The sequence below is a fragment of the Polypterus senegalus genome, chromosome 2 (assembly GCF_016835505.1).
Source record: "Polypterus senegalus isolate Bchr_013 chromosome 2, ASM1683550v1, whole genome shotgun sequence".
Lineage (NCBI taxonomy): Eukaryota > Metazoa > Chordata > Cladistia > Polypteriformes > Polypteridae > Polypterus > Polypterus senegalus.
Window position 1 is genome coordinate 142,111,501 of NC_053155.1, and position 7,188 is coordinate 142,118,688.

Below are 7,188 nucleotides of genomic sequence, written 5' to 3' on the forward strand. Positions count from 1 at the left end.
ACCGATTAAAAAAAAAAGCATTCCTCGCCCCCGCAGAAATAACTTGTGTTGTCGGTTACCAAAAAAGCCTGATGAGTGAAATGGAGCACAAAGAATTGCAACACACCAATACAACAAATTATTTTACTGAAGATTTTCAGGTAAAAACACGCATAACTTGTACATTTATTTTAAGCCTGTGCTTTCTAGGAGTTATCCAATATTATGGAAAATATTACTAACTATATTAGTGCTACTTCCTGTTTGACCGTTGCTTTTGACAGCAGTCTTTAAAAAAGATTTAAATAATTCACCATTATATTTTCCTGAAAACAGCCAATCATTGTAGCACAACGACAACTGCAAACGCTTAATTCTATTGTGTTAAAAATCACTCTTGTCGAAAATATATTCCAAGATGCCGCAAACACCTGAGCATGTATCGATTGCTCTTCCCTGACGCATGTCTGCTCAAGTCAAAAACAAAACGGTAACGCGCGTGATCGGCTGCTCCGGAAATCGGTGGGCTGAACTGGTGGCCGCTGCCTGTCTGCTTATCTCACGAAGAGCAATTTAAATACCGTTTGTACCTCTAAAGATCATCTCTCATCGTAGAGTTCCTTTAGCCGGGAAAATTAACACAGTTGGGTAAGGAATTATTTTTTTTTGATGGCAACTGATACTTTGAAATAGTTGCGTACGTATAGCTATGGGCTTTATGACATGTTTAAAGTTCTGGAGCTCTTGTCAGTTTGCGATGTTTCTATAGTACAGTGGTTCTCAAACTGTGGGGCGCGCCTCCCTAGGGGGGCGTGAAGTAACAAAAAGGGGTGCGCGAAGATATGAAAAAAGAAAACAAGAATCCAAAATATGAAAAGTACATCTATTGAAACCAAAACAAATTAACTTAAGCTACATTCTGATACTAGAAAAACAAATATAGAGTTAGATAAATGTCGATAAAAGTTAAGTAGGTATAATAAAATATGATATATCTATGATATATCATTAATTAAAAAAGAACAAATTGGTATTAGTGGGCTCCTTTCAAAAAAACTTTAGGGGGACGCGAATAAAATTGTTATGAAAACTCGGGTCGCAAATACTTATAGGTTGAGAAACGCTGCTATAGTACATAACATTGTTCTTTTAAGAAATTTGTTTTAGAAAAGTAAACAATGTTGAATTGATATTCGAGACTCGTATGATCAGTATGAGCCGTTTTCAAAAATATTAGATTTTTAGTGTTGCGTTTTAAACACCCATGACGTATACGTACAACTGAACTTAAACGACAATTGCACTTTGTCTATAAACTTACGAGTATACCTCGTTATGCATTTCATTATTTTTGAGATGTACACAGCCACTTACAAGCCTAACATTCCCCGTAATAACTTTTATAATTTTAATTAACAGTATGATTGTTTTTAATTACAATAAAAATACAAAGTGGTATTTAGTCGGAAATACTTCTAACCGATCTGTCGCATTGTGAAATGGGTGACCACGTAGGTAAACGATGAATATATACCAATTCATTTGTTTCCTTTATAAATAAAGGCCTATGTAATAGTGGTCTAGGGCAGGGGTCCTAAACCAGTGCGACAAACGGGAAGGCTGCGTCGCGATTTTCCAAAATTGAGTGAAGTGCGTTGTCTGACTTTATTGTGGTGCAATCGATGTCTTGCTGTGTGCCGTCATTTATTAGTTAGTGCTGCTGTTTTGTGCAGTTGTCACCTGTGAATGCGCTGCAGAAATGCCCATTCTCGAGGGTTTCTTGCTGCAGGTGCAGCGTTCATAAAGGTGTGTAACTTTTTTAAGAGAATGGACTTTGGACCTTGCAATGATCCATGGAAAAGAGTGAGGTCTATAGTATTGATTTTAAAGCAAGTCATGATTGTGGAAAGTCACTGATTTCGAGGTTTGATTGACATTTTTGCCCAAGGGGACTGAATTGAATGCAGCCCCCTGCTGCTTACGCTCAGCCCATCGCTACTGCTGGCGCTCTTGGCAATACAGCGGCGATTTTAACTGTGAGGCCCTTCTGTTTGTGAACTACGGTGCAAGTGTTATTGTGGTTCAGAGCTAAAGGACCGTGTGTCAATGCTTAGTGGCATGCCAGCACCCATAGTTTCATGAGGGTCTTCAGTCTGCCAAACCCTGCAATCATTGATTGTGTGCAATTTCCTTAAACGGCGCTTGATGCTCCAGGGATACTCCAGTCCTGGGTCATCAATCGAGTGTCAAAGCTTCACAGCGGACACATTTACTGCATTGTTGAGATTTATAATGGTAAATTGCACAATTTAGATTGTATGCACTGAGTTAAAAGCTTATTTTTTTAATTCAATTTGATCACCCGAAGTACTATATTTGATTCAAACATTGGAAATATGGTTTCTTCATTTTCACATAGGATATTACTTTTGTAGGGGGTGCAGGGCATTGAAAAGGTTAGGAACTGGTCCTGGATATTAGTGTGTTGTTACTCTTTCTTACTTGATAGAGCCAACACTATCACTTGTGGCATGTAAAACATCAAAAATGGCTATTTTAATACCACTACTACCAGCAATACTACTGCTAATAATAATATAAAATACTAGTGCTAATAATAAACTACTAATGCGACTACTGAATGTGCTTAATGAACTTACTTAATGCTATAAATGCAGGGTCAAAATGAAGCTGAATATTTCGATATTTAAGAAATGATCATGTGAATCACTTATGAATTTATCTAAACTTGAGTTAATGTGTAGTTTTTAAAAGCCAACTTAAATCTCATGCATGCAAGAAGGCTTTTTATAATTTGCGATGACTTTGTGACTCTTTGTTTTAGTTCATCTAATCTGTACACGTGCTCATGGTGATACGTGGTATCACAAATCATGTTATTAGTTATAGTTTTCTGTTAGCCTTTTATATTTTTATTTCTGTATATTGTTTCTTATTATAATTAAGGGAATACTTCACCAAAAGATTATCACCTTAATAAAAGGATAAGTGTCTGTACAGTTGCCATGTCTCTGTCATTCCAATAGATGACACAACACAGACATTAACACTGTGTTTACTTATCCCATACCAAATGGCATATAACAGAGACATGTGCATTGCTTGGTGCACTCCAGACATTAACACTGTAATACTCAGGTCAGCGTAGATTACTTCGATTTCAACCCATTTTAAATGAGTAGCACAGCTAATTTTTTTTTGTTTTTAATGTTGCTTACCACACATAGTTTGAAATGGTGGCAGAGAAAAAAATGTAATCTTAATACTTCCAGAAAACTGTTTATCTTGTACACTGAGTAAGTGTTAATATTTTAGTAAAAAATGCAAATGTTTTGCATAATTTTGGCATCGAAATGGATAACGAATATGTAGTATAATGGAGTTTTTTTTTTTTTTCTCTATGGATGGTTTTCACATGCCCTGTGGTAGGCTGGCACCCTGCCTGGGGTTTGTTTCCTGCCTTGTGCCCTGTGCTGGCTGGGATTGGCTCCAGCAGACCCCCGTGACCCTGTAGTGAGGATATAGCAGGTTGTATAATGGATGGATGGATGGTTTTCACATCGGTTTTTGTTGGACAGAATGGGTCACCATTACATTTCATTATATCATATATAGTGTCACCGCAAGGGGGCACCACTGAGCTCCAAACCTCAGAAGCAACATTACCCAACACAAATAGCTCACCAAGTATGCACAACCAACCAAGCCACAAATACAAACAAATGAATGTTTGTCTGCTCCTCCTTTTGAGTGTTGCCAACTGTGATGTGGCGGCTCTCTTTAAGCTGGACATGGGAATGCTTCCGGTGCCATAATGTGTCCTCTTAGATGCACTTCTGGGTCGTGTATAAACCAAGGAGACCCACCCCCAACAGCGCCCTTTAATGGCACCCAGGGACCAAGACAGGCCTGTACATTCAGACTCCCAACTCCTATGTACCCCTGCAGGAGTCCAAACTGTGATACCCTGGGAAGACCACTGCTCCCTGTCATGGAGGATGGAACTTCTCCTGGCCTCTGGCTGGTCAATCATTTATATGTTTCTGGCGGGGCAAGAAGCTATTTTTTTTGTGCAGCCGACATGCCTGTCTGTCCTTCATGGTATTAAAATATGCATATGTGTATGTTTTCTTTCATACTTCATGAAAATATGAGATTACATTTTTTTTCTTGCCCACCACTATAAGCTACACAGGGTAAGTAACATGTGTAAGAAAATATTTTTGGAGTGGAGTACTCCTTTAAGAACTTTGTTTTTTTTTCCTGAGTTTACATCTATCTTTTATTTAGAGTTTAATGTTTGATTATGAGAAAGGTGCATTATGATTATCAGAAAAGGAGTGGAAGGTAGCAATGCAGAGAATTCATTTGAGCTCCACATACGCAAAGCATACAATTATTGAACTCAAAATAATATATCGGAACACATCTGTCTCGCTTAAAAATGTCCAAAATGTTTCCAGGGCAAGATCCTACCTGTGAACGTTGCAATCAAGTCCCAGCCTCACTAGGTCATGTGTTTTGGGCCTGCACCAAATTAACATCATTCTGGACCAAAATTTTGAATTACCTTTCAGACAGCCTTGGACTCACAATCCCTCCTAGCCCATTAACGGCTGTGTTTGGGGTTCTTCCAGAGGGGCTTAAAGTGGAGAAAGACAAACAAATTGTGATTGCATTCACTACACTTTTAGCACGCAGACTTATTTTGCTAAACTGGAAGAACCCAAACTCTCCTCTTTTAAGTCAGTGGGTAACTGATGTTTTATACTATTTGAAACTGGAAAAAATCAAATTCTCTCTTAGAGGATCTGTGCAGAAATGTTTCAAAACCTGGCAGGATCTAATCAGTAATATTTTAGAATAAGCTTTTAAAGCACCGAGGAAGCAGGTTCTCTCCCTATTCCTTTTTTTTCTTTATCTTCTCCATTTATCTATACAGTATTCACTTATTAGTTTATCTATTTACTTATTATTTCTAGGCTTAAGTTTTATTCTGCTGCCAATGCTCTTTTTGTCAGGGGTGGGGGTTGATTTGTTTTCAGTCCCATTCTTGTAAAATTGATCTGTTTGTATGGAATGTTGTGTGATTTCAATAAAATAAAAAAAAGGAAAGGTGCATTATGAATAAAATGTAGTATTACAAACAGTTCAAACATTCTGATAATGAAGTCAGTTCTGGATGAGACAAATTAATGAAGTAGCTTTTTATGTTCCATCAGGTTAAGAAAATTTCCTTATACACTATTTCAGCTTTTAAGTTTTTTACAGAGCAGGTTTTGGAAGTACAGAAATGTTATCTCTGACACTGATTTAAACTTTATTTTTCACAACTTCATTTTGGATGGATTTGGTGTTTAGTCACTTTTTACAGAACTACCAGGTATTTAAAGTACTTATCTTTTTCTACATTGAAACAAATAATTTTCAGTCATGCACTGTTTCACATCCCTAAATGACGTACATAGCACTTGATTTAATTTATAAATAGCAAAGCGTGATAAAAAAGATTAGACCCTGACCTACAAGCATTATGAGATACACCAGTAAAACCAGACAAGCTTTATTTTTTAACACAACCCTCTTGAACACTACTATATATGCTATATTGTTTAAGGATCTTTTTTAGGCAGCTTTGAGGTTTAGTCATCATTCACTGTGGTCCGTGTTTTCAATAAACTTTGCCCTCATGCAGTATACATAACTTGCTTATGACATATTCTTTCATACACATTTTATTTCTACCTATTATTATGTTGAATTGCTTACTTCCCTTTTGTTATACATTTTTACTTTTTGCTTTCACAATTATTCTTTATTAGTCTATAAGGAAGTATTTCATGGTCTCTGCCAGGAAAAAAGCAGAGTAAGTTCTTTATTTTACTGAAACTTCAAGAAAAGAAGGGGAAAAACTCCTAGTTAGACACAGATGGGCTTATTGTAACAAAGGAATATCTCTCTCTGTTATATAAAAAAAAAATGCTGCTACGAGACAAGACTTTTTTTAATAGATTTTTTCTGGTCCCGCGAGACGAGACTTTTGACATGAGATTGTTTCATGTAATGCTCTCCTCTCAACCATATTCCATCACGCACATGGTCTACTCAAATCTCATTCGTGTGAATGCTTTTGACAGACACATTTCCTGCTCTCTCCGCTCTTGTAAATGTTTAAATTTACCTCACTTTAACTTCCCAATTAAAGAAGACATATTATGTTCAAATCTTATTGATGAATTTCATCCCTAAGATATATCAACAGAAGAAATGAGTACACACGCAATCCTAGCACTGAGAAACGATGAAGTCAAACAAATTAACGAGAAAATTGTCAATTGGTTACACAGCAGATTGGTTAAATGCGTATCAATAGACTATGCTGAAGCAGTTGGTGGTGATCATGCGGAAGATGAAAACATCAACTTACGATATTCCGAAGAATATCTACAACCATTAACACTGTCTGGTCTTCAGTTGCACAAATTACTGTAGACAGAAGAATTTGTCCAAGAAAGGTAATGTAATAAAACCTCCCCGGATAACATTAGACAACAAAGGAGATCTTGATACTCTCTGTAATGTAAAATAGTTAAGGTTTCTTTATTTAGTCATGTTTACACAAGAAAACATGAAATTTGCCTTCTCAGTTGCATCTAATAACAGACAGAATGAAATAAAACCGACAAATAGAAACAAGAAAGGTTAAGGTAAGGCAGTTAGATAATGCATATTTTCACCAAAAAAAAGGTTACAGGATATATATCAAAACCTTAATCAGTATCTCCGATATTTCTTATTGAAAATCCGTATGGCACTAGGAAGAAAGGAGTTTGTGGAGCGATTTGTGTGGGTTTTCAAAGCAACTATCCTTCCTGATTTACAGAAGTTAAGTTCTACATGTAATGAATGACTGTCATCAGTTGAGATGATTTCCAGTTTGTTTAACATTGCCCTCTGACACACACTAGTCAAATCATCTACATCAGCCCCAATAACTTTAGCTGCATACTTCATAATCTGCTGGAGGTTTTTTGAGTTTTGGTTTGTCAGACTATTAAACCAGGCAATGAAACTGAAAGTGATCACAGACAGGATCATACTGCGATAAAAGGACAACATGAGTCCTTGCCTACTTTAAACACTGGTTGCATTTAGAGAATCATTTTTTTGTTTTTGTATTCCAGTTAA

The 7,188-nt window shown here is 36.6% G+C and overlaps 1 protein-coding gene across 2 annotated transcripts in view; it reads left to right on the forward strand.

Annotated features, from left to right (window-relative positions):
- The first annotated feature begins 480 nt into the window (after nucleotides 1-480).
- The window catches only part of LOC120523433 (PI-PLC X domain-containing protein 1-like), a 27,080-nt gene continuing 20,372 nt past the window's right edge, over nucleotides 481-7,188 (forward strand). The window contains exon 1 of one of the 2 annotated variants that reach the window (XM_039744745.1): nucleotides 481-627. The gene's annotated coding sequence lies outside the window, so the exon portion shown is untranslated. The remainder of the gene's footprint in view (nucleotides 628-7,188) is intronic. The other variant, XM_039744743.1, reaches the window with a different exon arrangement.